Consider the following 25,940-nt stretch of genomic DNA (forward strand, 5'->3'; position numbering starts at 1 on the left):
ATTTTTGTCTGCCCGACATGCTCTTTTTTTGTGTCCTACTTTATTGCATTTTCCCCTTCAAACCTGTATTGGTCTGGTGTATGTGAGCTCCATCACAATGGTAACACACTTCATTCTGCCATACAGATTTCTGTTTAGAAATTGCAATTTTGTTCATTATCATATTCATTCCTGACTCTGTCTCTGTCTGTGGTTTCCCCCAATTTCAAATGTGAGCTCTTTTAAATTTGAGTTGTGATTAGATTAGATTAGATTAGATTATGAAGACACTCAGTCCTCGTTTATTGTCATTTAGAAATGCACGCATTAAAAAATGATACAATGTTCCTCCAGAAAGATATCACAGAAACACAGGACAAACCAAGACTAAAACTGACAAAACCACATAATTATAACATATAGTTACAACAGTACAAAACAATACCGTAATTTGATAAAGAGCAGACCATGGGCACAGTAAAATAAAGTCTCAAGTGCGGATAGCCCCATCACCTCACGTAGAAGGGAGAAACTCTCCCTGCCATGAACCTCCAAGCGCTGCAAAGTTGTCGATGCATTGGAAGCACCCGACCACAGCTGACTCTTGAGTCCGTCCGAAAACTTCGAGCCTCCGACACCGAGCACCATCTCTGCCGAGTGCTTCGCCCCCGCCCCGGCCGCTGAGCAACAAGCAAAACCGAGGACTCTGGGCCTTCCCCTCCAGTGATTCTGGATCACACAGTAGCAGCGGCAGCGAAGCAGGCATTTCCGAAGTTTCACAGATGTTCCTCCGTGCTCTCACGTCTGTCTCCATCAAATCAGGATTGTGCACGGCACCCTTCTTGACAGATAACAGACATCATTCACCGGAGTGGCTGCTGCGAGCTGTGTCGCGCTGCCATCTTCTCCTCCCGCCAATTAGGAGCTGTTTTTGAATGTTTTCTTGTAATTTCCACAAACTAAACAATCTCTCAGTCCATCATTAAGCCCATCACTGAACTGACAATGCTTAGACAATCTCTTGAATTCAGCCATGCATGATGATACTCTCTCATTCCTTATGATTCCATTTATGAAACCTAGAGTGTTTTGCAATCAGCAATGATTTTGGTTCTAAATTTTCCTACATTGTTTTCACAATATTTGCAAAGCTAATTTTGTCTTCTAAGCAAACTGTATGCTTTTCCACCTATTACACTCAGCAAAACTGGCACTCGGTTCTCATTTGCTATTTCACTTGCTTCAAAATACTGCTCAATTAGTCCCATATACGGCAGCAAGTTTTCGTTGCCACTCAACTGTGTCTGTCTTTCTGATTCAGCCAGCCATTTAGAAACCATAGAAACTACAGCACAGAAACAGGCCTTTTGGTCCTTCTTGGCTGTGCCGAACCATTTTCTGCCTAGTCCCACTGACCTGCACACGGACCATATCCCTCCATACACCTCCCATCCATGTATCTGTCCAATTTATTCTTAAATGTTAAAAAAGAACCAGCATTTACCACCTCATCTGGCAGCTCATTCCATACTCCCACCACTCTCTATGTGAAGAAGCCCCCTCAATGTTCCCGTTAAACATTTCCTCCCTCACCCTTAACCCATGTCCACTGGTTTTTTTCTCCCCTTGCCTCAGTGGAAAAAGCCTGCTTGCGTTCACTCTATCTATACCCATCATAATTTTATATACCTCTATCAAATCTCCCCTCATTCTTCTACGCTCCAGGGAATAAAGTCCTAACCTATTCAACCTTTCTCTGTAACTGAGTTTCTCAAGTCCCGGCAACATCCTTGTAAACCTTCTCTTCACTCTTTCAACCTTATTTATATCCTTCCTGTAATTTGGTGACCAAAACTGAACACAATACTCCAGATTCGGCCTCACCAATGCCTTATACAACCTCATCATAACATTCCAGCTCTTATACTCAATACTTTGATTAATAAAGGCCAATGTATCAAAAGCTCTCTTTACGACCCTATCTACCTGTGACGCCACTTTTAGGGGATTCTGTATCTGTATTCCCAGATCCCTCTGTTCTTCTGCACTCCTCAGTGCCTTACCGTTAACCCTGTATGTTCTACGTTGGTTTGTCCTTCCAACGTGCAATATCTCACCCTTGTCAGTATTAAACTCCATCTGCCATTTTTCAGCCCATTTTTCCAGCTGGTCCAAGTCCCTCTGCAGGCTCTGAAAACCTTCCTCACTGTCTACTACACCTCCAATCTTTGTACCATCAGCAAACTTGCTGATCCAATTTACCACATTATCATCCAGATCATTGATATAGATGACAAATAACAATGGATCCAGCACTGATCCCTGTGGCACACCACTAGTCACAGGCCTCCACTCAGAGAAGCAATTCTCTACCACCACTCTCTGTCTTCTTCCATCGAGCCAATGTCTAATCCAATTTACCACCTCTCCATGTATACCTAGCGACTGAATTTTCCTAACTAACCTCCCATGCGGGACCTTGTCAAAGGCCTTACTGAAGTCCATGTAGACAATATCCACTGCCTTCCCTTCATCCACTTTCCTGGTAACCTCCTCGAAAAACTCCAACAGATTGGTCAAACATGACCTACCACGCACAAAGCCACGTTGACTCTCCCTAATAAGTCCCCGTCTATCCAAATGCTTGTAGATTCTGTCTCTTAGTACTCCCTCCAATAACTTACCTACTACTGACGTTAAACTCACCGGCCATAATTTCCCGGATTACTTTTCGATCCTTTCTTAAACAACGGAACAACATGAGCCACTCTCCAATCCTCCGGCACTTCACCCGTAGACAGCGGCATTTTAAATATTTCTGCCAGGGCCCCCGCAATTTCAACACTAGTCTTCTTCAAGGTCAGAGGAAACACCCTGTCAGGTCCCGGGGATTTATCCACTTTAATTTTCCTCAAGACAGCAAGCACCTCCTCCTTTTCAATCTGTACAGTTTCCATGGTTTCACTACTTGATTCCCTCAATTCCATAGATTTCATGCCAGCTTCCTTAGTAAATACAGACGCAAAAAACCTATTTAAGATCTCCGCCATTTTCTTTGGTTCCGCACAAAGCCGACCACTCTGATCTTCAAGAGGACCAATTTTATCCCTTACAATCCTTTTGCTCTTAATATATTTGTAAAAGCTCTTTGGATTATCCTTCACTTTGACTGCCAAGGCAACCTCATGTCTTCTTTTAGCCCTCCTGATTTCTTTCTTAACTATTTTCTTGCACTTCTTATACTCCTCAAGCACCTGATTTACCCCCTGTTTCCTATACATTTCATACAACTCCCTCTTCTTCTTTATCAGAGTTGCAATATCCCTTGAGAACCCTGTATGTTCTACCTTGGTTTGTCCTTCCAACAATTTCTGCTTTTTTAAAATTTATGATTACTATCACTCAGTACTCAGTGTTCGTGAACCTGTGAATTAGTTAATTTTCGTGTTTTTTTAAGCTCGATTATCTCTGGCACTTCCCAAACATCTCTGGCACTTTACTCAAACATCTTGCTGCACTTCCACAGGTGGGTAGTTATCTCAGGTTGTTTATAACTTCCTCATTGCTATTGTTATGTTTTGTAACTCCAGAAATTAATCAAAAGAAGTCCATGGAAAGAAATACAATCGTCAAACTGGCTGTCATCTGAGTGGACATAGTCAGAGTGGTGGATCTTGAGGCTTTAGCTCTTCGAGGTTTCAGCGAAGAGAGGCTTCACTCAGACAAAACAAAGAAAAGAAAAGCTCAAGTTTTTTCCTTCTCTTCTTTATATCTGCTCAACTGGGTTGAGATGACAGGCAGGATAGTGGAATGATCCTCTTGCCAGATGTGGGAAGGCAGAGAGGCCTCCAGTGTCCATGATGACTACAACTGCAAGAAGTGCATCCAGCTGCAGCTTCTAACAAACTGCATTAAGGAGTTGGAGTTGGAACTGGATGAACTCCAGATCATTCAGCAGGCTGAAGGGGTGATAGATAGGACAGATAGAGAGGTGTTTACACCCAAGGTGCTGCATACAGGAAACTGGGTGACAGTCAGGAAGGGGAAAGGGATTAAGGAGCAGTGCAGATTACCCCTGTGGCTATCCCCTCAGCAACAGGTATATCACTTTGGATACTGTCGGAGGAGATGACCTAACAGAGCAAAGTCACAGTGGTCGGGTCTCTGGCACTGAGCTACACTGTGGTGATAGGGGATTCGTTAGTTCAGGGAACGGACAGAAGGTTCTGTAAGTGAGGTCGGGATTCCGGGATATCTGGGATCGAGTCCTCGGCATCCTCAAGTGGGAGTGTGAATAGCCAGAAGTCCTGGTCCATGTAGGTACAAGTGACATGGGTAGGATGAGTTACGAGGTTCTGCATAGGGATTTCAGGAAGTTAGGTGCTAAGTTAAAGGGCAGGATCTCCAGGGTTTTGATCTCAGGATTGCTACCCATGCCATGTGGTAGTGAGGCTAAAACTAGGAAGATTATACAGTTCAATACATGGCTAAGGAGCTGGTGCAGGATGGAGGGCATGATTTTTGGATCACTGGTCTCCCTTCCAGGTGGGACCTTTATGGAAGGGACAGTTTGCACCTGAACTGGAGGGGGACTAATATCCTAGTGGTAAGGTTTGTTAATGCTGCATGGTGGGGTTTAAACTAGAGTTGCAGGGAGTTGGGAACCAGAGTGCCGGAACAGTTGGTGGAGATGATGTGGGGGCAGATGTTGGTAAGACCTCAGACAAAGTTAGGAATCAAAATTGAGCATGGTGCAACAAAATTGAAAAGGGTGAATACATGATTGAAGGTTTTGTATCAGAATGCATGCAGTATATGGAATAAGGGAGATGAACTTCCAGTACAGTTGCAAATTGGCAGGTATGATGTTGTAACTATCACGGAATCATGACTGAAAGCTTGATGTCCATAGAATGCACATTGTATCGAAAGGAAGGTGGAGGGGGTGGCGTTACTTAGTTAAAAAAAAAATGAAATCAAATTATTAGAAAGAGGTGACAGAGGGCTGGAAGGTGTAGCATCATTGTGGATAGAGCTAAGGAACTGCAATGCTAAAAAGACTCTGATGGGAGTTGAATTCAGACTTCCAAACAGTAGTAAGGTTGTGGCCTGTGAATTACAGTGGGAGATAGAAAATGCACGCCAAAGGGGCAATGTTACAATAATCATGGAGGATTTCAATATGCAGGTAGATTGGAAAAATCAGGTTGGTGTTGGATTACAGGAGGGGAAATTTCTAGAGAGCCTACAAGACGGCTTTTCAGAGTGGCTTGTGGTTGAGCCCACTAGAGGATCAGCTATTCTGGACCGGGTGTTGTGCTTTCAAAGCTTGCAGAGGGATCTGGACCAACTGGAGGGGTGGGCCAGAAGGCGGCAGATGGAATTTAATGCAGACAAGTGTGAGGTGTTCCAATTTGGAAGGACAAATCAAGGTAGGACATACACAGTAAATGGTAGGGCAATGAGGAGTGCGGAGGAACAAAGAGATCTGGGAGTTCAGATACATAATTCCCTGAAAGTGGCATCACAGGTAGACAGCATTGTAAAGAAGGCTTTTGGCATCCTGGCGTTCATAAATCAAGGTATTGAGTTGGGATGTTATGGGGAGGTTGTATAAGATATTGGTGAGGCCAAATTTGGAGTACTGTGTACAGTTCTGGTCACCTAACTATAGGAAGGATATGAGTAAGATTGAAAGAGTGCAGAGAAGATTTACTAGGATGTTGCTGGGTCTTCAGGAGTTGAGTTACAGGGAAAGATTGAACAGGTTAAGACTTTATTCCTTGGAGCGTAGAAGAATGAGGGGAGATTTGATAGAGGTTTACAAAATTATGAGGGGTATAGACAGAGTAAATGTAAATAGGCTCTTTCCACAGATTAGGAGAGATAAATACGAGAGGACATGGCTTTAGGGTGAAAGGGGAAAGGTTTAGGGGGAACTTCTTCACTCAGAGAGTGATGGGAGTGTGGAGTGAGCCATGTGACTTGTAAATGCGGGCTCACTCTTAAGTTTTAAGAATAAATTGGATAGGTACATGGATGGAAGAGGGCTGGAGGGTTATGGACTGGGTGCAGGTCAATGGGGCTAGTGGAATAATGTTTCGGCACAGACTAGAAGGGCCGAAGGACCTGTTTTCTGTGCTGTAGTGTTCTATGGTTCTATGGTTCTATGAACTGGAATTGATTAGAAACCTTAAGGTAAAAGAACCATTAGGGGCAGTGTTCAAAATCTGATCGAATTCACCCTGAAATTTGAGGAGACGCTAAAGTCAGATAATTCAGTATTACAGTGGAGCAAAGGAATTACGGAGGCATGAGAGAGGAGTTGGCCAGAATTGTTTGGAAACGAACACTGGCAGGGCCAATGGCAGAGCAGCAATGGCTGGAATTTCTGGACGGTTCAGAAGGCACGGGATATATACATCGCAAAGAGGAAGATGTATTCTAAAGGCAAGGTGATACAACCATGACTAACAAGAGAAGTCAGAGCTAACATAAAAGCCAAAGAGACAGCAAAGATTAGTGGGAAGTTAAAGGGTTGGGAAGGTATTAAAAACCAACAGAAGGCAATTAAAAATGTTATTAAGAGGTTAAGATGGAATACAAAAGTAAGCTAGCCAATAATATTAAAGATACCAAAAGTTTCTTCAGATATGTAAAGTGTAAAAGAGAGGCGAGAGTGGATATCAGAGCTCTGGAGAACTATGCTGGAGAGTTAACAATAGGGGACAAGGAAATGGTGGACAAACTGAAGAAGTATTTTGCATCAGTCTTCACTGTGGAAGACACAAGCAGTGTGATGGAAGTTTCAGGTGTCAGGGGTGGGGTCATGAAGTGTGTGAAGTTACCATTACTAGGGAGTAAATTCTTGAGAAACTGAAAGGTCTGAAGGTAGATAAATCACGTGGACTAGATGGTGTACACCCTAGGGTTCTGAAAGAGGCGGCTGAAGAGATTGTGGATGCATTAGTAATGATCTTTCAAGAATCACTAGATTCTGGAATGGTTCCAGAAGACTGGAAAGTTACAAATTTTCCTCCACTCTTCAAGAAGTGAGAAAGGCAGAAGAAAGGAAATTATAGGCCAATTAGTCTGACCTCAGTGGTTGGGTAGATGTTGGAGTGGATTATTAAAGCTGAGGTCTCTCAGGAAATTTGGAGGCATATGATAAAGTAGGCCGTAGTGATCATGGTTTCTGACAAAAGTGTTGGAATTCTTTGAAGAAATAACAAGCAGGATAGACAAAGGAGATTGTGTTGATGTTGTGTACTTATATTTTCAGAAAGCCTTTGACAAATTGCCACACATGAGACTGCTTAACAAGCTACGAGCCCATGGTATTATGGGAAAGATTCTAGCATGGACAAAGCAGTGGCTGATTGGCAGGATGGATCCTTTTCTTGACTTCTGGTGACCAGTGGTGTTCCACAGGGTCTGTGTTCAGACCCATTCCTTTTTACATTATATGTCAATGATTTGGATGATGGAATTGATGCCTTTGTTGCAAAGCTTTCAGATGATCATCATGAACAAAGCGGATGAGCTTAGAGCATGGATCAGTACTTGGAGCTATGATATTCTAGCCATTACAGAGACTTGGATGGCTCAGGGCCAGGAATGGTTACTTAGATTGCCAGGCTTTAGATGTTTCAGAAAAGACAGGGAGGCAAAAGAGGTGGGGGTGTGGCACTGCTGATCAGAGATAGTGTCACGGCTGCAGAAAAGGAGGAAGACGTGGAGGGATAGTCTACTGACCTCTGGGTGAAAGTTAGAAACAGGAAGAGGTCAATAACTCTACAGGGTGTTTTTTATAGAACATCCAATAGTAACAGGGACATCGAGGAGCAGATAGGGAGACAGATTCTGGAAAAGGGTAATAGTAACAGGGTTGTCATGGTGGGAGATTTTAATTTACGAAATATTGATTGGCATCTCCCTAGAGCAAGGGGTTTAGATGGGGTGGAGTTTGTTAGCTGTGTTCCAAGAGGGTTTCCTGATACAATATGTAGAGAAGCCTACAAGAGGAGAGGCTGTACTTGATCTGGTACTGGGAAATGACCCCAGTCAGGTGTCAGGTCTCTCAGTGGGAGAGCATTTTGGAGCTAGTAATCGCAATTCTATCTCCTTTACCATAGCATTAGAGGGAGATAGGAACAGGGGAGTTAGGAACACGTGTAATTGGAATAAGGGAAAATATAATGCTATCAGGCAGGAACTTGGAGGCATAAATTGGGAACTGATGTTCTCAAGGAAATGTACAGCAGGAATGTGGCAAATATTCAGGGGATATTTGCGTGATATTCTGCATAGGTAATTATACAGGGAAAGGATGGTAGGGTACAGGAACCGTGGTATAGAAAGACTGTTGAAAATCTAACCAAGATGAAAAGAAAAGCTTACGGAAGGTTCAAAAAACTAGTTAATGACAGAGATCTAGAAGATTATAAGGCTAACAGGAAGGAGCGTGAGAATGAAATTAAAAGAACTACAAGGGGCCATGAGAAGGCCTTGGCAAGCAGGATTAAGGAAAACCCCAAGACGTTCTACAAGTATGTGAAGAGCAAGAGGATAAGATGTGACAGAATAGGACCTATCAAGTGTGACAGTGGAAAAGTATGTTTGGAACCGGAGGAGATAGCTGAGGTACTTAATTGAATACTTTGCTTCAGTATTCACTATGGAAAAGGATTTTGGTGCTTATAAGGATGACTTACAGTGGATTGAAAAGCTTGAGCATGTAGACATTAAGAAAGAGGATGTGCTGGAGCTTTTGGAAAGCATCTAGTTGGATGAGTCTCCTGGACCGGATGAGATGTAGCCCAGGCTACTGTGGGAGGCGAGGGAGGAGATTGCTGAGCCTCTGGCGGTGACCTTTGCGTCATCAGTGGGGACGGGGGAGGTTCAGGAGGATAGAAGGGTTGCAAATGTGGTTCCCTTTTTCAAGAAAGGGAGTAGAGATAGCCCAGGAAATTATAGACCAGTTGGGTCTGACTTCAGCGGCCGGTAAGTTGATGAAAAGACCCAGAGAGACAGGACTAATCAACATTTGGAGAGGCATATATGATTAGGAATAGTCAGTATGGCTTTGTCAAAGGATGGTCATGCCTTACGAGCCTGATTGATTTTTTGAGGATGTGACTGAACACGTTTATGAAGGTAGAGCAGTAGATGGTGTTTATGGATTTCAGCAAGGCATTTGATAAGGTATCCCATGCAAGGCTTATTGCCTCAGGGATCTTTTCTGGGACCCCTTGTCTTCGTGATTTCGTGATGGGTTAGTAAATATACTGATGACACAAATGTTGGGGGTGTTGTGGACAGTGTGGAAGGGTGTCAGAATTTATAGCGGGACATTGATAGGATGCAAAACTGGGCTGAGAAGTGGTAGATGGAGTTCAACCCAGATAAGTGTGAGGTGGTTCATTTTGGTAGGTCAAATATGATAGCAGAATATAGTATTAATGGTAAGACTCTTGGCAGTGTGGAGGATCAGAGGGATCTTGGGATCCGAGTCCATAGGACACTCAAAGCTGCTGTGCAGGTTGACTCTGTGGTTAAGAAGGCATACAGTGTATTGGCCTTCATCAATCATGGGACTGAGTTTAAGAGCTGAGAGGTAATGTTATAGCTATATAGGACCCTGGTCAGACCCCACTTGGAGTACTGTGCTCAGTTCTGGTCACCGGACTACAGGAAGGATGTGGAAACTATAGGAAGGGTGCAGAGGAGATTTACAAGGATGTTGCCTGAATTGGGGAGTGTGCCTTATGAGAGTAGGTTGAGTGAACTTGGCTTTTTTTCCTTGGAGTGACGGAGGATGAGAGGTGACCTGATAGAGATTGTAAGATGATGAGGAGCATTGATCATGTGGAGAGACAGAGGTTTTTTCCCCAGGGCTGAAATGGCTATCAAGAGAGGGCATAGATTTAAGGTGCTTGGAGGCAGGTACAGAGGAGATATCAGGGGTAAGTTTTTTATGCAGAGATTGGTGAGTGGGTGGAATGGGCTGCTATCACTGGTGGAGGCGGATACGATAGGGTCTTTTTAGAGACTCCTGGATAGGTACATGGATCTTAGAAAAATAGAGGGCTATGGGTAACCCTAGGTAATTTCTAATGTAAGTACATTTTCGGCATAGCATTGTGGGCCAAAGGGCCTGTATTGTGCTGTAGTTTTTCTATGTTCTGTGTTTCTATGATATGAAGACTGGTGGAAGGGTAGGTCATTTGAGCAAATAGAGAGGGTACAGAAGGATTCAGACATATTAGGAGAATGGGCAAAGAAGTGGCTGATGGAATACATTGTTGGGAAGTGTATGATCATGCAACATAGCAGAAGAAATGAAAGAGCTGAGAGAAAGTACAAAAATCTGAGGCGCAAAGGGATTTGGGAGTCCTTGTGCGGGATTCCCATGTTAGTTTACAGGTTGAGTCTGTAGTGAGGAAGGCAAAGTGATGTTAGCATTCATTTCAAGAGGACTGGAATATAAAAGCAACGATGTAATGTTGAGACTTTGTAAAGCACTGGTGAGCCCACAGAGAGTATTGTTAGCAGTTTTGAGCCCCTCATCTTAGAAAGGATATGGTGACACTGGAAAGGGTTCTAAGGAGGTTCACAAAAATGATCCCAGGACTAAACTGCTTGTCATATATAGTCCGTTTGATGGCTCTGGGCCTGTATTCACTGGAATTCAGAAGAATGAGCGGTGTGAGGGGTAAAAGGCCTTCATAGAGTGGATGTGGAGAGGACGTGTCCTTTGGTGGGAACAGCTAAGACCAGAGAACACAGTATCAGTATGCAGGGGCATTCGTTTAGAATGGCAATGAGATGAATTTGGCTACAGAGTGGAGAATCTGTGGCATTCTTTGCCACAGGCAGCTGTGGAGGCCAATTCTTTACGTATACTTAAGGCAGAGGTTGATAGATTCTCGATTGGTCATGGCATGAAGGGATACGAGAGGCAGTCAGGAGATTGGGGCTGAGAGGAAAAGTGGATCAGCCATGATGAAATGGTGGAGCAGACTCGATGGGCCAAATGGCCTAATTCTGCCCCTACAACAGGAATTCTGCAGATGCTGGAAATTCAAGCAACACACATCAAAGTTGCTGGTGACCGCAGCAGGCCAGGCAGCATCTCTAGGAAGAGGTACAGTCGACGTTTCAGGCCGAGACCCTTCGTCAGGATTAACTGAAGGAAGAGTTAGTAAGAGATTTGAAAGTGGGAGGGGGAGGGGGAGATCCAAAATGATAGGAGAAGACAGGAGGGGGAGGGATTGAGCCAAGAGCTGGACAGGTGATTGACATAAGGGGATATGAGAGGATCATGGGACAGGAGGTCTGGGGAGAAAGACAAGGGGGGAGTGAACCCAGAGGATGAGCAAGGGGTATAGTCAGAGGGACAGAGGGAGAAAAAGGAGAGAGAGAAAGAATGTGTGTATAAAAATAAATAAGGGATGGAGTACGAGGGGGAGGTGGTGCATTAGTGCAAGTTGGAGAAGTTGATGTTCATGCCATCAGGTTGGAGGCTACCCAGACGGAATATAAGGTGTTGTTCCTCCAACCTGAGTGTGGCTTCATCTTTACAGTAGAGGAGGCCGTGGATAGACATGTCAGAATGGGAATGGGATGTGGAATTAAAATGTGTGGCCACTGGGAGATCCTGCTTTCTCTGGCGGACAGGGCGTAGGTGTTCAGCAAAGCGGTCTCCCAGTCTGCGTTGGGTCTCGCCAATATATAGAAGGCCACATCAGGAGCACCAGACGCAGAATATCACCCCAGCCAACTCACAGGTGAGGTGTCGCCTCACCTGGAAGGACTGTCTGGGGCCCTGAACGGTGGTAAGGGAGGAAGTGTAAGGGCATGTGTAGCACTTGTTCTGCTTACAAGGATAAGTGCCGGGAGGGAGATCAGTGGGGAGGGATGGGGGATGCGAATGGACAAGTGAGTCACGTAGGGAGCGATCCTTGCGGAAAGCGGGCGGCGGGGGGAGGGAAAGATAGAACATAGAACATAGAATAGTACAGCACAGTACAGGCCCTTCGGCCCACAATGTTGTGCCGACCCTCAATCCCTGCCTCCCATATAAGCCCCCGCCTTAAATTCCTCCATATACCTGTCTAGTAGTCTCTTAAATTTCACTAGTGTATCTGCCTCCACCACTGACTCAGGCAGTGTATTCCACGCACCAACCACTCTCTTGAGTAAAAAAACCTTCCTCTAATATCCCCCGTGAACTTCCCACCCCTTACCTTAAAGCCATGTCCTCTTGTATTGATTAGTGGTGCCCTGGGGAAGAGGCGCTGGCTATCCACTCTATCTATTCCTCTTATTATCTTGTACACCTCTATCATGTCTCCTCTCATCCTCCTCTCCAGAGTAAAGCCCTAGCTCCCTTAATCTCTGATCATAATCCATACTCTCTAAACCAGGCAGCATCCTGGTAAATCTCCTCTGTACCCTTTCCAATGCTTCCACATCCTTCCTATAGTGAGGCGACCAGAACTGGACACAGTACTTGAAGTGCGGCCTAACCAGAGTTTTATAGAGCTGCATCATTACATCGCGACTCTTAAACTCTATCCCTTGACTTATGAAAGTTAACACCCCATAAGCTTTCTTAACTACCCTATCTACCTGTGAGGCAACTTTCAGGGATCTGTGGACATGTACCCCGAGATTCCTCTGCTCCTCCACACTACCAAGTATCCTGCCATTTATTTTGTACTCTGCCTTGGAGTTTGTCCTTCCAAAGTGTACCACTTCACACTTCTCCGGGTGAAATCCATCTGCCACTTCTCAGCCCACTTCTGCATCCTATCAATGTCTCTCTGCAATCTTTGACAATCCTCTACACTATCTACAACACACCAACCTTTGTGATGTCTGCAAACTTGCCAACCCACCCTTCTATCCCCACATCCAGGTTGTTAACAAAAATCACGAAAAGTAGAGGTCCCAGAACTGATCCTTGTGGGACACCACTAGTCACAATCCTCCAACCTGAATGTACTCCCTCCACCACCACCGTCTGCCTTCTGCAGGCAAGCCAATTCTGAATCCACCTGGCCAAACCTCTCTGTATCCCATGCCTTCTGAATTTCTGAATAAGCCTACCGTGTGGCACCTTGTCAAATATCTTACTAAAATCCATATAGATCACATCCACTGCACTGCCCTCATCTATATGCCTGGTCACCTCCTCAAAGAACTCTATCAGGCTTGTTAGACACGATCTGCCCTTCACAAAGTCATGCTGACTGTCCCTGATCAGACCATGATTCTCTAAATGCCTATAGATCCTATCTCTAAGAATCTTTTCCAACAGCTTTCCCACCACAGACGTAAGGCTCACTGGTCTATAATTACCCGGACTATCCCTACTACCTTTTTTGAACAAGGGGTCAACATTCACCTCCCTTCAATCCTCCGGTACCATTCCCGTGGACAACGCGGGCATAAAGATCCCTCTGTCCCTCTGACTATACCCCTTGCCCATCCTCTTTTTTTCCCCCCCACCTGTCTTTCTCCCTGGACCTCCTGTCCCATGATCCTCTCATATCCCCTTTGCCAATCACCTGTCCAGCTCTTGGCTCCATCCCTCCCCCCGCTGTCTTCTCCTATCATTTTGGATCTCCCCCTCCCCCTCCCACTTTCAAATCTCTCACTAACTCTTCCTTCAGTTAGTCCTGACGAAGGGTCTCGGCCCGAAACTTCGACTGTACCTCTTCCTAGAGATGCTGCCTGACCTGCTGCGTTCACCAGCAACTTTGATGTGTGTTAATTCTGCCCCTATAGCTTATGGACTTATGATCTTGTATTGAAATCCCTCGTGACTATCATAACATTGCCCTTTTGACATGTATTTTCTATCTCACTTTGTAATTTGTAGCCCACCTTGTTGCTACAGTTCAGAGACCTCTATATAATCTCCATTAGAATCTTTTTTCCCTTGCAGTTTCTTAGCTCTATTGACACCGATTCTATACCTTCATGTATAACCCATCCCTTTTGTACAAGTCATATGTTACAGTGTTGTAGGTGTGTGGAGCGGTGTGGTTAAAAGGAATCGGTGATCCGTTAGTCCAGACTGACAGCTGTTTAAAGTTTGGAAAGCTTTCATTATGGCCCTCTTTCAGAAGTTGTGGGAGCATGATTTGAAAAAGCAAGTGGGAGCAGTCAGGACGTTCTGCAAGCCTAAGATTGCGGGCACTTAACAAGGGCTATTAAAAAGAAGCTCGGTTTCATTGGAGCAGCCATTGTGTGAGTGGGCCAGTGTTAGAGTGGCGAGATTGAGGCTTTGATTCTGGGGGTTGGAGAGGAGAAGCGGAGGCTGTGTGTAGGCTTTGGGTGTTTATTTTTTTTATTGCATAGTTAGAGCAGTGAGGATGCCAGGCAAGATAGTGGGAAGATTGGGAGAACTCCAATGTCCTTGATGACTACACATGCAAGACGTGCAGGGGGCAAGAATTCAGATTTCTGGGTCATTGGGACATCTTTTGGGGCAGGCGTGACCTGTACAAAAAGGACGGTTGCACTTGAATCCGAGGGGGACCAATATCATGGTAGGGAAGTTTGCGAAGGCTATTAGGGAGAGTTTAAACTAGAAATGCTGGGGAGTGGGAACGACACTGAAGAGACAGCGGAAGGGGCAGTTGCTTACAAATTGAGAAAACTTGGAGACAGTGTGAGAGGGAGGATAGGCAGGTGATAGAGAAGGGATACACTCAGACTGATGGTTTGAGATGTGTATTTTAATGCATGGAGTATCATGAACAAAGTGGATGAGCTTAGAGCATGGATCAGTACTTGGAACTATGATGTTGTGGGCATTACAGAGACTTGGATGGCTCAGGGGCAGGAATGGTTACTTCGAGTGCCAACCTTTAGATGTTTCAGAAAGGACAGGGAGGGAGGCAAAAGAGGTGAGGGCGTGGCATTGCTGATCAGAGATAGTGTCACGGCTGCAGAAAAGGAGGAAGTCATGGAGGGATTGTCTACGGAGTTTCTGTGGGTGGAAGTTAGAAACAGGAAGGGGTCAATAACTCTACTGGGTGTTTTTTATAGACCGCCCAATAGTAACAGGGACATCAAGGAGCAGATAGGGAGACAAATTCTGGAAAGGTGCAATAATAACAGGGTTGTCGTTGTGGAACATTTTAATTTCCCCATTATTGAATCGCATCTCCCTAGAGTAGTGGTCGCCAACCTTTTTAAGCCCAAGATCCCCTACCTCAGCCTTAGTGAAAGGCAAGATTGACCTACTAAATCGTTGAGAGAAAAAACCAGCTCAGATTGTACTTCCAACTTGAGGCTTTTTATTCAGGCTGATTGTATTTGAATGACATAAAATGCTTTTGTCAAACTCTCAAATTAATTCAACCAAGAAAACACTGTAACTAGCATATCAAACAGGCCATAGCTGTCTTTCTTTAAGAATATTACAATACTTCATACCTTTAATTCTATGTTTCATTATTTAATTTAATTCAACACGAAAAATAAATGAATAAAAATTGGCTATTGCACTCAGTGTGATGACTGGGGCTGAATACTTTCTGCTAGTTCCCTGAAATTTGGCTCATAACTACAGACAGCCAGTTTGAGACAGTCTGTCCGGTGTCTGTCAGTAAGACAGCTGCTGTACTTAGATTTAATTATTTTCATCTGTGCAAATGCAATTTCACACAGATAAGTTGACCCGAAGTAGGCACTGACTTTTAGTGCACATGTGGTGAGATGAGGAAACTTCTCCCTGCTGACAAGCCCCCAGAAGTCACCGTCCCTTGATCTTGCCTTAAGCCCGTCATTTTGCAAATCAATTATTTCCATTTCAATATCACTTGGTACACCAGATACTTGCTGGAATTTGGCTGCTATCTGTTCTATATCGATGGGCAGAAATGGGTTTGAAATAAATGCAGCAATATCTTTCACGATGTTTAACTCCCCTAAATGCCAGTTTGTCTAGGTAAGCACAGCACTGCTCAAGGCGAAAAGCATTTTTTTCCTTGATGGCCTGTAACATTTTCTCCAAGTTGGGAAAGTGTGTCAGCCTCCCGTTCTTTAAATTTGAAATCCAAAAACCGAGCTTGGCCTTAAACACATTTACTGCGCTTATCATGTGGGGTAGGTGTCGGTCTTTCCCCATGAGCTCGTTGTTAAGTGCGTTTAATTTAGCTGTTAGGTCTGTCAGAAACCCTAAATTTAGTAGCCACGCATCATCTGACAGCTCCTCGTGCTCCTCGTTTCTTGTTGACAGAAAAGTCTTTATCTCAGGCAGCAAGTCAACAAATCGTTGCAGCACTTTGCTGCGACTCAACCACCGAACATCAGCATGAAGAATTATGTCTCCGTAAGCGGCATCAAGCTCATCCAATAACACCTTGAATAAGCGGTGCTGAAGCGCTTTTCCTCGAATCAAGTTTATCAGTTTGACCACCGGTGTCATTACATGAGAAAAATCCACGACCTTCCCAGCCAAGGCCTGCTGATAAATCACACAGTGATAATCCAGGAAGTTGGGAAAATCAGGGTCATTACAGCACGGTGCTATAAAAGCAATGCGCACACCGTGCATTGCTGAGGCCCCATCAGTAGTAGTTGCCACCAGTTTATGAATGGGGATGTCATTTTCATGGACATATTTTTTAAACTCATTGTAAATATCCTCACCTCTTGCTCTCTCCTTTAATTGCAAAAGAATGAGGAAGTCCTCCTTTGTTGTAAGATCCTGGAAAGCCATTCTGACAAATACACCAAGCTGAGCTGTTTGCATTGCATCCAGGGATTCATCGAATTGTAGTGAAAAATATTCACAGAGTGACAAGTCTTTTAACACTTGTCGATCCACGTCCTCTGACAGTGACTCCACCCTCCTTATCACTGTTGCAGGGCCAAACGGTATATTACGTATTGCGATTTTGATGTCGTTTCTGTTTTTAAAGTCATTAAAAACAGTCTGTGCGGTAATGGCCATTGCTTCCTTGAATAAATCACCATCTGTAAAAGGCTTCTTGTGTTTGGCCGAAAGGTGTCTGACACGAAATGATGCTTCAATAGCGGCCTTATTTTGAGCAGCATGTTTTGTGAAAAACGATAGAAATTCCTCTTCCCATTCTGGATGGAATTTCTACATTTTCGCCTTCTTTCATGGAGCCTCCGCCATGCTAGCCAGCTACCTTGCAGGATATCACCAGCGAGTGCCGTATATTGATGTTTGCAACAGTCTGTACTCTTATCTAATCTAACTGGTCACTTTGATGCAGCACACGCTGCGCTGAAAAAAATACAACAGCTAAATTGAGAGAGAGAGAGGTACTAACTTCTCAGTAAAAACTAAAATTAATGCTAATTATTAGCACACTATCCGAAATGCTAAACATGAATTCACACTAGCAAAGGCAAAAAATTGGAAAGAAAGAGCAGTACAACTGATCAAACTTTTGCATAACTGACGTAATATAAATAGCAGCATAACAGAGTCAAAACCAATTTAAAGTTGATCAAATTTTAGTTAAGCCATGAATGCGTAAGTGAGTTATTTTTACCCACACGTGTTGCTTTCTTTCGCCATTGGACAGTTTGCCCATTTGGTCGTTTATGTTTAAGATAAACGAAGCTCTCCCACATTCCATGGAAATTTGACAGACAGCGGCAATAGTCACATGTTATCAGCACACATGTGACATATGACGCTGGGCAGTGGAAAAAGAGAAACACAATAACCAGGGAAAGCAACTAAGTGTGGGTTAAAAATGACTCACATATGTGCTCTCGGGGTAAAATTTGCTTTTGCATTTATCAGGCATAATGTATTTGTGTATTTATTTTTCATTTTTTTTCCGGATCTACTGGGAAAGTCTCAAAGGTCGACTGGTTGGCGACCACTACCCTAGAGCAAGGGGTTTAGATGGGTTGGAGTTTGTTAGGTCTGTTCAGGAAGGTTTCCTGACACAATATATAGATAAGCCTATAAGAGGAGAGGCTGTTTTTGATATGGTATTGGGAAATGAACCTGGTTAGTTGTCGGGTCTGTCAGTGGGAGAGCATTTTGGAGATAGTGATCATAATTCTATCTCCTTTACCATAGCATTGGAGAGGGATGGGAACAGATGAGTTAGGAAAGTGTTTAATTGGAGTAAGCAGAAATATGAAGCTATCAGGCAGGAACTTGGAAGCATAAATTGGGAACTGATGTTCTCAGGAAAATGTATGGCAGACATGTGCCAAATGTTCAGGGGATATTTGCGTGGTGTTCTGCATAGGTACGTTCCAATGAGACAGGGAGAGGATGGTAGGGTACAGGAACCATGGTATATAAATGCTGTTGAAAATCCAGTCAAGAAGAAAAGAAAAGCTTACAAAAAGTTCAACAAAACTAGGTTATGATAGATATCTAGAAAATTATAAGGCTAGCAGGAAGGAGCTTAAGAATGAAATTAGGAGAGCCAGAAGGGGCCATGAGAAGGCCTTGGTAAGCAGGATTAAGGAAAACCCCAAGGCATTCTACAAGTATGTGAAGAGCAGGAGGAGAAGACATGAGAGAATAGGATCAATCAAGTGTGACAGTGGAAAAGTGTGTATGGAACCGGAGGAGATAGCAGAGGTATTTAATGAATATTTTGCTTCAGTATTCACTATGGAAAAAGACCTTGGCAATTGTAGGGATGACTTACAGCAGACTGAAAAGCTTGAGCATGTAGACATTAAGAACGAGGATGTGCTGGAGCTTTTGGTAAGCATCAAGTTGCAGTGGTCATCGGGACCGGATGAGATGTACCCCAGGCTACTGTGGGATATGAGGGACGAGATTGCTGAGCCTCTGGCAATGATCTTTCCATCATCAATGGGGACGGGAGAGGTTCCGGAAGATTGGAGGGTTGCGGATGTTGTTCCCTTATTCAAGAAAAGGAGTGGAGATAGCCCAAGAAATTATAGATCAGTGAATCTTACTTCAGTGGTTGGTAAGTTGATGGAGAAGATCCTGAGAGGCAGGATTTAGGAACATTTGGAGAGGCCTAGTATGATTAGGAATAGTCAGCATGGTTTTCTCAAAGGCAGGTCATGGCTTACGAGCCTGATTGAACTTTTTGAGGATGTGACTTAAACACGTTGCTGAAGGTAGAGCAGTAGATTTCAGCAAGGCATTTGATAAGGTACCCCATGCAAGGCTTTTGAGAAAGTAAAAAGGCATGGGATCCAAGGGGACCTTGCTTTGTGGATCCAGAACTGGCTTGCCCACAGAGACAAAGAGTGGTTGCAGACGGGTCATATTCTGCATGGAAGTCAGTGACCAGTGGTGTGCCTCAGGGATCTCTTCTGGGACCTCTTCTCTTCATGATTTTTATAAATGACCTGGATGGGTTAGCAAATTTGCTGATGACACAAAGGTTGGAGGTGTTGTGGATGATGTGGAGGACTATCAGAGGTTACAGTGTGACATCGATAGGGTGCAAAACTGGGCTGAGAAGTGGCAGATGGAGTTCAACCCAGATAATTGCGGGGTGGTTCATTTTGGTAGGTCAAGTATGATGGCAGAATATAGTATTAATGGTAAGACTCTTGGCAGTGTGGAGGATCAGAGGGATCTTGGGGTCTGAGTCCATAGGACACTCAAAGCTGCTGCGCAGGTTGACTGTGTGGTTAAGAAGGCATACGGTGCATTGGCCTTATCAACTGTGGGAATGAGTTCAAAAGCCGAGAGGTAATGTTACAGCTATATAGGACCCTGGTCAGACCCCACTTGGAGTACTGTGCTCAGTTCTGGTCGCCTCACTACAGGAAGGATGTGGAAACTTACGAAAAGGTGCAGAGGAGATTTACAAGGATGTTGCTTGGATTGGGGAGCTTGCCTTACAAGAATAGGTTAAATGAACTCGGCCTTTTCTCCTTGGAGCGACAGAGGATGAGAGGTGACCTGATAGAGGTGTATCAGATAATGAGAGACATTGATTGTGTGGATAGTCAGAGGCTTTTTCCTAGGGCTGAAATGGCTAATACGAGAGGGCACAGTTTTAAGGTGTTTGGTGGTAGATACAGAGGAGATAACAGGGGTAGGTTTTTTATGCAGAGCGGTGAGTACATGGAATGGGCTGCCATCGATGGTGGTGGAGGTGGGTACTATAGGGTCTTTTAAGAGACTCCTGGATAGGTACACGGAGCTTAGAAAAAGTTAGGGCTACGCGTAACCCTTGGTAAAGTAAGTAGATGTTCGGCACAGCATTGTTGCTGAAAGGCCTGTATTGTTCCGTAGGTTTTCTATGTTTCTGCGCATTGAGCTGCAACTTCTCACAGATGCTGTGAGGGAAGTGGAGCTGGAGCTGAATGAACTCCAGGTTATTTGGGAGGTTGCGTGTTTGATTGACAGGATATACATAGAGTAAGTTAGTTACACCCAAGGTGCAGGACACAGGGAACTACGCAGGGGAAGAAGCTGTTCCTGAATCGCTGAGTGTGTGCCTTCAGGCTTCTGTATCTACTCCCTGATGGTAGCAGTGAGAAAAAGCATGCCCTGGGTGCTGAAGGTCCTTAATAATAGATGCTGCCCTTCTGAGACACCGCTCCTTGAAGATGTCCTGGGTACTTTGTAGCCTAGTACCCAACATAGAGCCGACTAAATTTACAATCCTCTGCATCTTCTTTTGGTCCCATGCAGAAGATATGTTCTTGCATTGGAGGTTGGTCAAAAATGTTCGGTCTTGGCATTCAATATGAGGTAGTAAATTAGATTAGACACTGGCTTCATGATAGACGCCAGAGTAAATGATTACCTCTAACTGGAAGGCTGTGACTCGTGATATGCCACAGATTTCAGTGCTGGCTATATTATTGATTATCATCAATGACCTGGATGATAATGTGGTGAACTAGATTAGCTAATTTGCAGATGACACCAAGATTGGGGGGGGTGTGGTCTAGTGGACTGCAAGGAAGACTCAAAGCTTGAAGTGGGATCTGGATCAGCTGGGAAATTCGGCTGAAACATGGCAGATGGAATTGAATGCAGACGAGTGCAATGAGTTGCACTTTGGTAGGACCAACCAGGGTAGGACTTAGATGGTGAGTAACTGGGCCCTGAGGAGTGCAGTAGAACAGAGTGGTCTGGGAATATAAAGCCTTAATTCCTCGAAAGTGCTGTCACAGGTATATAGAGTTATAAAGAGAGCTTTGTAAAAGAGTACAGGAGTTGGAATATTATGTTGAAATTAGGTGATTGGGAAGATTTTAAAATCCAACAAAAGGTAACTAAAAAAGCTATCAGAAGGGAAAAGATGAAATATGAGGGCAGACTAGCCAATAATATAAAGTAACATACCAAAAGGTTTTTTTTTAGTTATATAAAGAGTAAAAGGGAGATGAGAGTTGACATTGGACTACTGGAAAATGATACTGGTGAGGTAGTAATGGAGGACAAAGGAATGGCAGATGAACTTAATGGGTACTTTGCATTTGTCTTCACTGTGGAAGACACTAGCAGTGTGCCAGTTCTCTGTGAGTGTCAGGGAGCAGGAGTGAGTGCCATTGCTATTCCAAAGGAAAAAGTGCTAGGCAAGCAGGAAATTCTTAAGGTGGATAAATCATCTGGACCAAATGGATTACATCCCAGAGTCCTGAGAGAGGTTGCTGAAGAGATCACGGATGCATTGGTCATGATCAATGATGTCATGTATATGATATATGTCATGTATATCACTTGATACTGGCATGGTCCTGGAGGAATGGAAGATTGCAAATGTCACACCACTTGAATTGAGGAAGGCAAAAGAAAGGAAATTATAGGCCAGCTAGCTTAACCTCAGTAGTTGGAAAAGTGTTGCATTCTATTATTACGGATGAGGTTTCGAGGTACTAATGATAAAGTAAGTCAAATTTAGCATGGTTTCTGTAAAGAGAAACCTTGCCTGACAAACACACTGGAGTTTTTCAAGAAGTACCAAGCAGGGTGGACAAAGGAGAAACAGTGGATGCCATTTAGTTAGATTTTCAGAAGGTGTTTGATAATGTGTCACACATGCGGCTGCTGTCAAGATAATTCCTCTGGCATTACAGGAAAAGTACTGGCATGGATAGCAGAATGGCTGACAGGCAGGAGGCAGCGAGAGGGAATAAAGGGGGCCTTTTCTGGTTGGCTGCCAGTGACCAGTGGTGTTCCTCAGAGGTCAGTATTGGGGCCGCTACTTTTCATGTTGTTTGTCATTGGTTTAAATGATGGAATTGATGGCTTTGTGGCAAAGTTTGCAGATTGTAGCAGGACTTAGACAAATTGGAAAAATGGGCAAAAAAGTGGCAGATGGAATACAGTGTTAGGAAATGTATGATAATGCATTTTGGTAAAAGGAACAATAATGTTGGCTATTATCTCAATGAGGAGAAGGTTCAAACATCCGAGATGCAGGAGGACTTGAGAATCCTTGTACAAGACTCCCAGAAGGTTAATTTACTTGTTGAGTCTGTAGTAAAGAAGGCAAATGGAATGTTGGCTTTTATTTCAAGGGGAATAGAATATTAAAGTAAGGAGGTAATGGTGAGCCTTTATAAGACACTAGTCAGGCTGCACTTAGAGTATTGTCAACAGTTTTGGGCCCCATATCTCAAAAGGGATGTGTTGTCATTGGAGAGAGTCCAGAGGAGATTCACGAAGATGTTTCCAGGAATGAAGGGATTAACGTATGAGGAACGTTTGGCAGTCTTGGGCCTGTACTCACTGGAATTTAGAAGAATGCGGGGTGGAATGGGGGATCTCATTGAAACCTACCGAATGTTGAAAGTACTAGATAGAGTAGGATGTGGAAAGGATGTTTCCCATGATGGGGGAGTCTAGGACAAGAGGGCACAGCCTCAGGATAGAGGGACGTCTATTTAAGACAGAGAAATGTAGAAATTTATTAGCCAGACGGTGGTAAGATTGTAGCATTTGTTTCCACAGGCAGTTGTAGAGGCCACGTCGTTTGATATATTTAAGGCGGAAGTTCTTGATTGGACATGGCATCAAAGGTTATGGGAAAAAGGCCAGGGAGTGGGGCTGAGGAGGGAACAAAAAGCATTCAGCCATGATCGAATGGCAGGGTAGTATTGATGGGCCAAATGGCCTAATTCTGCTCCTGTGTCATGGTCTATTCCTCATCAAGGGATCAGAAGTGGAATGGCTGTGCAATTTCAAGCTCCTGGGTGTCAACATCTCTGAGGAACTATCCTGGGTCCAACATATTGAAGCAGTTACAAAGAAGGCATAACAGTGGCTATCTTTCAGGCTCAAATTCAGGGAATTTGAGAAGATTTGGTATGTCACCAAAGATACTTGCAAATTCTTGCAGATGTACCATGGAAAGCATTTTAACTGGCAGAATCATGGTACAGAGGTTGCGGGGGGGGGGGCGGCGATGGGTGGTGGTGTCACTGCACAGGACCAAAACAAGCTGCAGAAAGTTGTGAACTCAGCTCCATCATGGGCACTAGCCTCCCCAGTGTCCAGGATATCTTCATGGAGCAACGCCTCGAAAAGGCAGCATCCTAATTAAGAAACCCAATGCCCAGGATGTGCCACTTCTCATTGTTATCATTAAATTTGCTGATGAGACCACAATGATGGGGCTCATCAGCAAAAATGATGAAACGATGTACAGGGAGGAGGTCAAACACCTAGAGAGCTGGTGCAGGGATAACAACGTGATGCATAATGTCACCAAAACCAAGGAGATGATTGTCAATTTCAGACGGTCTCAGCCTGAGCACACATCCCTCAGCATCAGCGGCTCCACAGTGGAGAGAGTGGAAAACATCAAGTTCCTCGGGGTGCAGATCTCGGACAATCTCACCTGGTGCAGGAACACCACTGGGATTGTGAAACGGGCCCAGCAGAGATTGCACTTTCTGAGGAAGCTTAAACAAGCATCACTCCCTACTAACATCTTAACTACATTCTACAGAGGCGTGGTTGAGAGTGTGCTGACCTTTTGCATCACAACCTGGTACTCCAGCTGCAGTGCTGTCGACAAAAAAGCCTTGCAGAGGGTGGTTAGGGGAGCAGAGAAGGTTATTGGGGTCTCCCTACCTTCTGTCCAAGACCTCTTTCAGAGTGGATGTCTCCAGAAGACACGGTACATCATTAAAGACCCCTCACACCCTCTACGTGAACTGTTTGTTCTTCTGCCATCAGAGAAACGTTACAGGAGCATCAAAACTAAAACCACAGGGCTACTAAACAGCTTCCTCCCACAGGCAGTCAGATTGCTAAATAGCTGCTCCACCTGACTCTGCTTTGGACACTTTTAACTTGCACTGGACACTTATAAGTTGATCTTAACTGACATGTGCCTGTTGTGTTTTACTATTTATTGTTATGTTTATTATTTAGTGTTGTGTTTGTTATGTTATGATTGCACTGCCCCTGAGAAACGCTGTCTCATTCTGCCCTGCAAAGCTGATGTAGGGTTAGAATGACAATGCAGTTTTTTGAATCTCGAATCTTTTTTTGAATCAGGGAGGAGGTACAGAAGCCTTGAGGCACACAATCAGTAATTCAGGAACAGCTTCTTCCTCTGCTGTCAGTTTTTTGAATGGGCATTGAACCCATGAACAGACTGCTTTATCTTTTTTTCTCTTTTTGCACTACTTATGTATTTCAAAAAGTTAAATACATATTTTCTATAATTTACAGTTTGTATTCTTGTATATTGCAATGTACTACTGTAGCCGCTTAATAACAGACATCCCGTATATGCCAGTGATACTAAACCGGATCCTGCCTGTGAAATTGGAGTCCTTGCCAATGCTCGTAGTGGAGACTGTTGGGGAGTCGATGGCGATAAAGCACAGGCAGAAGTGCAAAGCTCAGTCAAGGCAGCCCTAACTTCATTGACTGGTGCTGCAGGCTGGAAGGACCTTATGGAGCACTTTGTAGATACCACAATTACTACAAGAAAGGCATGTATGTGCAGTGCCCATATAAAGTATTCACACACAACCCCCTTGGAAGTTTCAATGTTTTATTGTTTTACAACATTGGATCTCAGTTGATTTAATTTGGCTTTTTTTTATATACTGATGAACAGAAAAAGTCTCTTCCATGTCAAAGTGAAAACAGATCTTAACAAAGTGATCAAACTTAATTTCAAATATAAAACACAAAATAATTTATTGTGTAAATATTCACAACCCTTTAATTTGACACACCAATTCATCACTGGTGCAGCCAATTGGTTTGAGAAGTCACATAGTTAAATGGAGGTCACCGTATGCAGTCAAGGTTTCAACTGAAGGTAGTAAAAATACTCCTGCGTCTGGAAGGTCCAACTGCTGGTGAGTCAGTATCCTGGCAAAAACTACACCATCAAGACAAAAGAGCACTCCAAGGAACTCCATGAAAAGGCGATTGAAAAGCTCAAGACAGGAGATCAGTACAAGAAAATTTCCAAGTCACTAAATATCCCTTGGAATACAGTTAGGTCAATCATCAAGAAATGGAAGGAATATGGCAGAGCTGTATATCTGCGTAGAGCAGACTATCCTCAAAAACTGAGTAACTGTGCAGAAAGATGACTAGTGAGAGAGGCCACTAAGAGACCTATGCCAACTCAGGAGTTTCAAGCTTCAGTGGCTGAGATGGGAGAGACTATGCATACAACTGTTGCCTGGGTGCTTCACAAGCCACAGCTTTAAGGGAGAGTGGCAAAGAGAAGGCCACTGTTGAAAAAAACTCACATGAAATGTCGGCTGGAGTTTGCTAGAAGGCATGTAGGAGACTCTGAAGTCAGCTGGAAGAAGGTTCTATGGTCTGATGAAACCAAAATTGAGCTTTTTGACCATCAGACTAAATGCTATGTTTGGTGGAAGCGAAACACCGCATATCATCAAAAACACCATCCCTACTGTGAAGAATGATGGTGGCTGCATCATGCTGTGAGGAGACTTTACTGCAGCAGGACCTGGAAGGCTTGTGAAGATAGAGGGTAAAATGAATGCTG

General features: G+C 44.0%; 1 protein-coding gene across 4 annotated transcripts in view; it reads left to right on the top strand.

The window, feature by feature from the left end:
• The window catches only part of ccdc102a (coiled-coil domain containing 102A), a 222,378-nt gene that overhangs the window by 114,643 nt on the left and 81,795 nt on the right, over nt 1-25,940 (top strand). The gene's annotated exons all lie outside the window — the stretch shown is intronic.

Source organism: Mobula birostris, chromosome 15, assembly GCF_030028105.1.
Source record: "Mobula birostris isolate sMobBir1 chromosome 15, sMobBir1.hap1, whole genome shotgun sequence".
Lineage (NCBI taxonomy): Eukaryota > Metazoa > Chordata > Chondrichthyes > Myliobatiformes > Myliobatidae > Mobula > Mobula birostris.